This window comes from Salvelinus namaycush, chromosome 36 (assembly GCF_016432855.1).
Source record: "Salvelinus namaycush isolate Seneca chromosome 36, SaNama_1.0, whole genome shotgun sequence".
NCBI classification, from domain to species: Eukaryota; Metazoa; Chordata; class Actinopteri; order Salmoniformes; family Salmonidae; genus Salvelinus; species Salvelinus namaycush.
Genome location: NC_052342.1, coordinates 21,598,842 through 21,604,841, shown reverse-complemented (window position 1 = coordinate 21,604,841; position 6,000 = coordinate 21,598,842). Strand labels below are relative to the sequence as shown.

General features: G+C 43.7%; 1 non-coding gene across 1 annotated transcript; it reads left to right on the top strand.

Annotated features, from left to right (window-relative positions):
• Window positions 1-355: 355 nt before the first annotated feature.
• Window positions 356-432, top strand: trnag-ucc. Its single transcript has one exon. It is a non-coding gene; the product is annotated as a tRNA-Gly (tRNA).
• The last annotated feature ends 5,568 nt before the right edge of the window (window positions 433-6,000 follow it).

Below are 6,000 nucleotides of genomic sequence, written 5' to 3'. Positions count from 1 at the left end.
GGGGGGGTAAAAATCTAAAGTTACAGTCAGTATCTGGTGTGTCCAACAGCTGCATTAAGTACTGCAGTGCATCTCCTCCTGATGGACTGCACCAGATTTGCCAGTTCTTGCTCTGAGATGTTACTTCACTCTTCCACCAAGGCACCTACAAGTTCCTGGACATTTCTGGGGAGAATGGCCCACCCTCCAATCCAACAGGTCCCAGACGTGCTCAATGGGATTGAGATCCGGGCTCTTCGCTGGCCATGGCAGAACACTGACATTCCTGTCCTGCAGGAAATCACGCACAGAATGAGCAGTATGGTTGGTGATACTGTCATGCTGGAGGATCATGTCAGGATGAGCCTGCAGGAAGGGTCCCGTGTGGCTCAGTTGGTAGAGCATGGCGCTTCCAATGCCAGGGTTGTGGGTTCATTCCCCACGGGGGGACCAGGATGAATATGTATGAACTTTCCAATTTGTAAGTCTCTCTGGATAAGAGCGTCTGCTAAATGACTTAAATGTAAATGTACCACATGAGGGAGAAGGATGTCTTCCCTGTAACGCACAGCATTGAGATTGCCTGCAAGCTCAGCCCGATGATGCTGTGACACACCGCCCCAGACCATGACACACCCTCTACCTCCAAATCAATCCCGCACCAGAGTACAGGCCTCGGTGTAACGCTCATTCCTTTGACGATAAACACGATTCTGACCATCACCCCTGGTGAGACAAACCTGTGAATTGTCAGAGAAGAGCACTTTTTCCAGTCCTGTCTGGTCTAGCGATGGTGGGTTTGTGCCCATAGGCGACGTTGTTGCCGGTCTGGTGAGGACCTGCCTTCCACAGGCCTACAAGCCCTCAGTCCAGCTTCTCTCAGCCTATTGCTGACAGTCTGAGCACTGATGCATTCCTGGTGTAACAAGGGCAGTTGTTGTTGCCATCCTGTACCTGTCCCGCAGGTGTGATGTTCGGATATACCGATCCTGTGCAGGTGTTGTTACACGTCGTCTGCCACTGCGAGGACGATCAGCAGTCCGTCCTGTCTCCCTGCAGCGCTGTCTTAGGCGTCTCAGAGTACAGATATTGCAATTTATTACCCTGGCCACATTTGCAGTCCTCATAGCTCCTTGCAGCATGCCTAAGGCACGTTCACGCAGATGAGCAGGGACCCTGAGCATCTTTCTTTTGGTGTTTTTCAGAGTCAGGCCTCATTTGTGTCCCAAGTTTTCATTACTGTGACCTTAACTGCCTACCGTCTGTAAGCTGTTAGTGTCTTAACAACCGGTCCACAGGTGCATGATCATTATTAATTGTTTATGGTTCATTGAACAAGCATGGGAAACAATGTTTAAACCCTTTACAATGAAGATCTGTGAAGTTATATGGATTTTTACGATATGTGGATATATTTCAAGATTTAGTAAATGGTTACAACTACAGCTACCACGAGTATCTGTATGAAACCACCTGAGGTCTCTTCTGAAAACTATTTTCAAACTCTTTCTTTTCTTTAAAAATCTGTATGGTTTGTTTCCCCATCGCCGTAAGCAAAAAATTGATTTTAAATTCATAGTGGGTGACTTGGTACATATATCTAAGTTGAGGGGTGTTTTCGACAAAAAATATGAGCAAGGTGACAGCGATGAGCTGTTCACCATTACTGAATGTTTACCACGTACACCTCCTGTCTATAAGTTAAAATATTACGATGGGGAGCTTATAGAGGGTTCCTTTTATGAGAAGGAACTCCAGATGGTAAAGATGGGTAAAGACAAAGTCTTTCACGTGGAGGAGATTCTGGATCAAAAGAGAGAAAAGGGTGTAACATGGGTGTTGGTCCGTTGGAAAAACTGGCCACAAAAGTTCAACAGTTGGGTATTAGAGGAGAGGTGGTGGAGGCCGTCGTTGTGAACTTAAACCCTCATGCATGATAAAAACACCTCCATTCGAGTGTACACTGTAGTGCATCATGGAGCGCAGTGGATTTTACCTGACTCTCCCCAGTAATGCGTCTGCAGATTTATACAGTGGGGCAAAAAAGTATTTAGTCAGCCACCAATTGTGCAAGTTCTCCCACTTAAAAAGATGAGAGAGGCCTGTAATTTTCATCATAGGTACACTTCAACTATGACAGACAAAATGAGAAAAAAAATTCCAGAAAATCACATTGTAGGATTTTTTATTAATTTATTTGCAAATTATGGTGGAAAATAAGTATTTGGTCACCTACAAACAAGCAAGATTTCTGGCTCTCACAGACCTCTTTAAGAGGCTCCTCTGTCCTCCACTCCTTACCTGTATTAATGGCACCTGTTTGAACTTGTTATCAGTATAAAAGACACCTGTGCACAACCTCAAACAGTCACACTCCAAACTCCACTATGGCCAAGACCAAAGAGCTGTCAAAGGACACCAGAAACAAAATTGTAGACCTGCACCAGGCTGGGAAGACTGAATCTGCAATAGGTAAGCAGCTTGGTTTGAAGAAATCAACTGTGGGAGCAATTATTAGGAAATGGAAGACATACAAGACCACTGATAATCTCCCTCGATCTGGGGCTCCACGCAAGATCTCACCCCGTGGGGTCAAAATGATCACAAGAACGGTGAGCAAAAATCCCAGAACCACACGGGGGGACCTAGTGAATGACCTGCAGAAAGCTGGGACCAAAGTAACAAAGCCTACCATCAGTAACACACTACGCCGCCAGGGACTCAAATCCTGCAGTGCCAGACGTGTCCCCCTGCTTAAGCCAGTACATGTCCAGGCCCGTCTGAAGTTTGCTAGAGAGCATTTGGATGATCCAGAAGAAGATTGGGAGAATGTCATATGGTCAGATGAAACCAAAATAGAACTTTTTGGTAAAAACTCAACTCGTCGTGTTTGGAGGACAAAGAATGCTGAGTTGCATCCAAAGAACACCATACCTACTGTGAAGCATGGGGGTGGAAACATCATGCTTTGGGGCTGTTTTTCTGCAAAGGGACCAGGACGACTGATCCGTGTAAAGGAAAGAATGAATGGGGCCATGTATCGTGAGATTTTGAGTGAAAACCTCCTTCCATCAGCAAGATGAAACGTGACTGGGTCTTTCAGCATGACAATGATCCCAAACACACCACCCGGGCAACGTAGGAGTGGCTTCGTAAGAAGCATTTCAAGGTCCTGGAGTGGCCTAGCCAGTCTCCAGATCTCAACCCCATAGAAAATCTTTGGAGGGAGTTGAAAGTCCGTGTTGCCCAGCAACAGCCCCAAAACATCACTGCTCTAGAGGAGATCTGCATGGAGGAATGGGCCAAAATACCAGCAACAGTGTGTGAAAACCTTGTGAAGACTTACAGGAAACGTTTGACCTCTGTCATTGCCAACAAAGGGTATATAACAAAGTATTGAGATAAACTTTTGTTATTGACCAAATACTTATTTTCCACCATAATTTGCAAATAAATTCATAAAAAATCCTACAATGTGATTTTCTGGATTTTTTTTTCTCATTTTGTCTGTCATAGTTGAAGTGTATCTATGATGAAAATTACAGGCCTCATCTTTTTTAAGTGAGAGAACTTGCACATTTGGTGGCTGACTAAATACTTTTTTGCCCCACTGTATAGGAATAACAAAAGTTTTAATTATGTAACCAATTTTCCAAAACCTATACAGTTATCAGAGGCCTGGGAAGTAGGTCTCAGAGAGATTACATACCCACAGAGTTGGTATAAAATCAAGGATAAGGATTGTGATTTTTATTTGAAAAGGATAACCCCCAAAACATATTAAGCTTAAAAAAGGATTCTATAGAACTGTAGAGAGGATCATCTTTGAGTTGAACGGCCTCCTAACCCTGAACCAACTGAAAATACTATTGAACTACAACCCTATTCAGAAACGTGTACAAATCACAGGGGATGATGAGGTAGCTATACAAACCAGTGGTAATTTAGCCTACATGTTGGGGATGAAGCCCAATAAATGGGTGTATGTGAAAGATAAATTATTCCCACTCCCTGCGGATATACATGCAGAGTTTTACAACATGTTTGTGTATACCAACATCATATCCTATCAAAGGGTAGGAGACAGTTATGTACCCCTCCTGAGAACAGTTCATATAGATGGAAAGGATGGTGATGTAGTCACTGTTAAATATGACAAGCCACACTATGTACCTGTAAGCAAGAAATATATTGAAAACATTCAGGTTGAGCTTCAAACGGATCAGCACGAAAATATAGATTTTACGGTAAAGTGATTGTAAAACTCAACTTTAGACCTGTCAAATCTTCTCTACATATCTAAAATATTATTATAATTATATATATTACATATATTTTTTATATAAACATATAAAAAATAAAAATACATTCAAATGGTTATGGTACACAACCACCATCTTGATCCTAAACGATATGTATCATACTATGTTGATCAAGTGGGTAATGGATTACCAAGTTATCATGGAACCCTTACCATGTATGGTTCGGGGATAGGTGGTATATTTGGTAAACTCTTTAGGATGGTTATACCATTTATGAAGAGAGGCATTAGCATAGCCAAACCTCATTTAAAATCAGTAGCCAAAAATATAGTAAGTGAGGTGGTGGCTAATGCTATGACCAGACGGGCGTCATCAGATCCTGAGCATCAAGAAGGCTCAGGTCTTATGCTGTTGTCACAGAGACCAAAAAAGAGATCTCCGGGTATAAGGCGTAGGCCGGCCCTTCAAAAGAGACCTTTGGGTATAAGGCGTAGGCCGGCCCTTCAAAAGAGACCTCTGGGTATAAGGAGTAGGCCGGCCCTTCAAAAGAGACCTCTGGGTATAAGGCGTAGGCCGGCCCTTCAAAAGAGACCTCTGGGTATAAGGCGTAGGGCGGCCCTTCAAAAGAGACCTCTGGGTATAAGGCGTAGGCCGGCCCTTCAAAAGAGACCTCTGGGTATAAGGCGTAGGCCGGCCCTTCAAAAGAGACCTCTGGGTATAAGGCGTAGGCCGGCCCTTCAAAAGAGACCTCTGGGTATAAGGCGTAGGGCGGCCCTTCAAAAGAGACCTCTGGGTATAAGGCGTAGGGCAGCCCTTCAAAAGAGACCTCTGGGTATAAGGCGTAGGGCGGCCCTTAAAAAGCGAAGGTTAAACGTTAGAAGAAAGTCAGTAAATCAAAGACGACATAAAGTGAGGAGGTCTGGATCAGAAACTACAAAAAGAATAGTCAGAAGCATTTTCTAAAAGAACAAGCAACATGTCTCTTTTACACCGCATGTCCTCTGAAGCTACAAAGACAGAACTCGATCTTTTCATGGTCACATTTTCAATAGATAGGTCCTGTTATGTGGAGATAGCCCCACTCTCTGCCATTACAGACAATGGACCTATAGAGTTTTTCATCCCAGGCCATGGCTACCTGGACCTCAACAACACCTTATTACGTTACGTCTCAAAGTGACCAGAAGAGATGGGACCAATATATCAAACGATGCCAAAGTGAGTCTCATTAATTACCCCTTGGTGACCATCTTCTCCCAAGTGGATGTGACTTTGGGTGAATGCCTTATCAGTCAAAGCAGTGCCACCTATCCTTATCGAGCTATCCTGGAATGTTTACTAAACTACTCTGAAGACACTCTGAAGACAGAATTCAGCGCTGGGCTGTTTAGCAGGAGCTTCTATGGAAGACATAGACCCCACAACTGGTGAAAACCAAGGACTGGAGGCTCATGCTTGCTACTGTGCAGCCTCTCTCGAGTTTCATCTGCTAGGTCCTTTACACTCTGACATTTTCCTTCAAGAACGTTTACTCTTAAATTCGGTTGATTTAACAATAAAATGAACAAGGGCCAAGGATGAGTTTTGTCTGATGTCTGCCCAAGACGGTGACTTTAGTTTAAAAGTGTTGGTGGCTACGCTTTTTATTTAAGTGTCTGTATCTCCAGCAGATCGTCTTGGTCATTCACAGGCTTTGATGAAAAGAAATGCCCTTTACCCTCTCCAAAGAATTACCATGAAAACATTCAGCATACCTGTG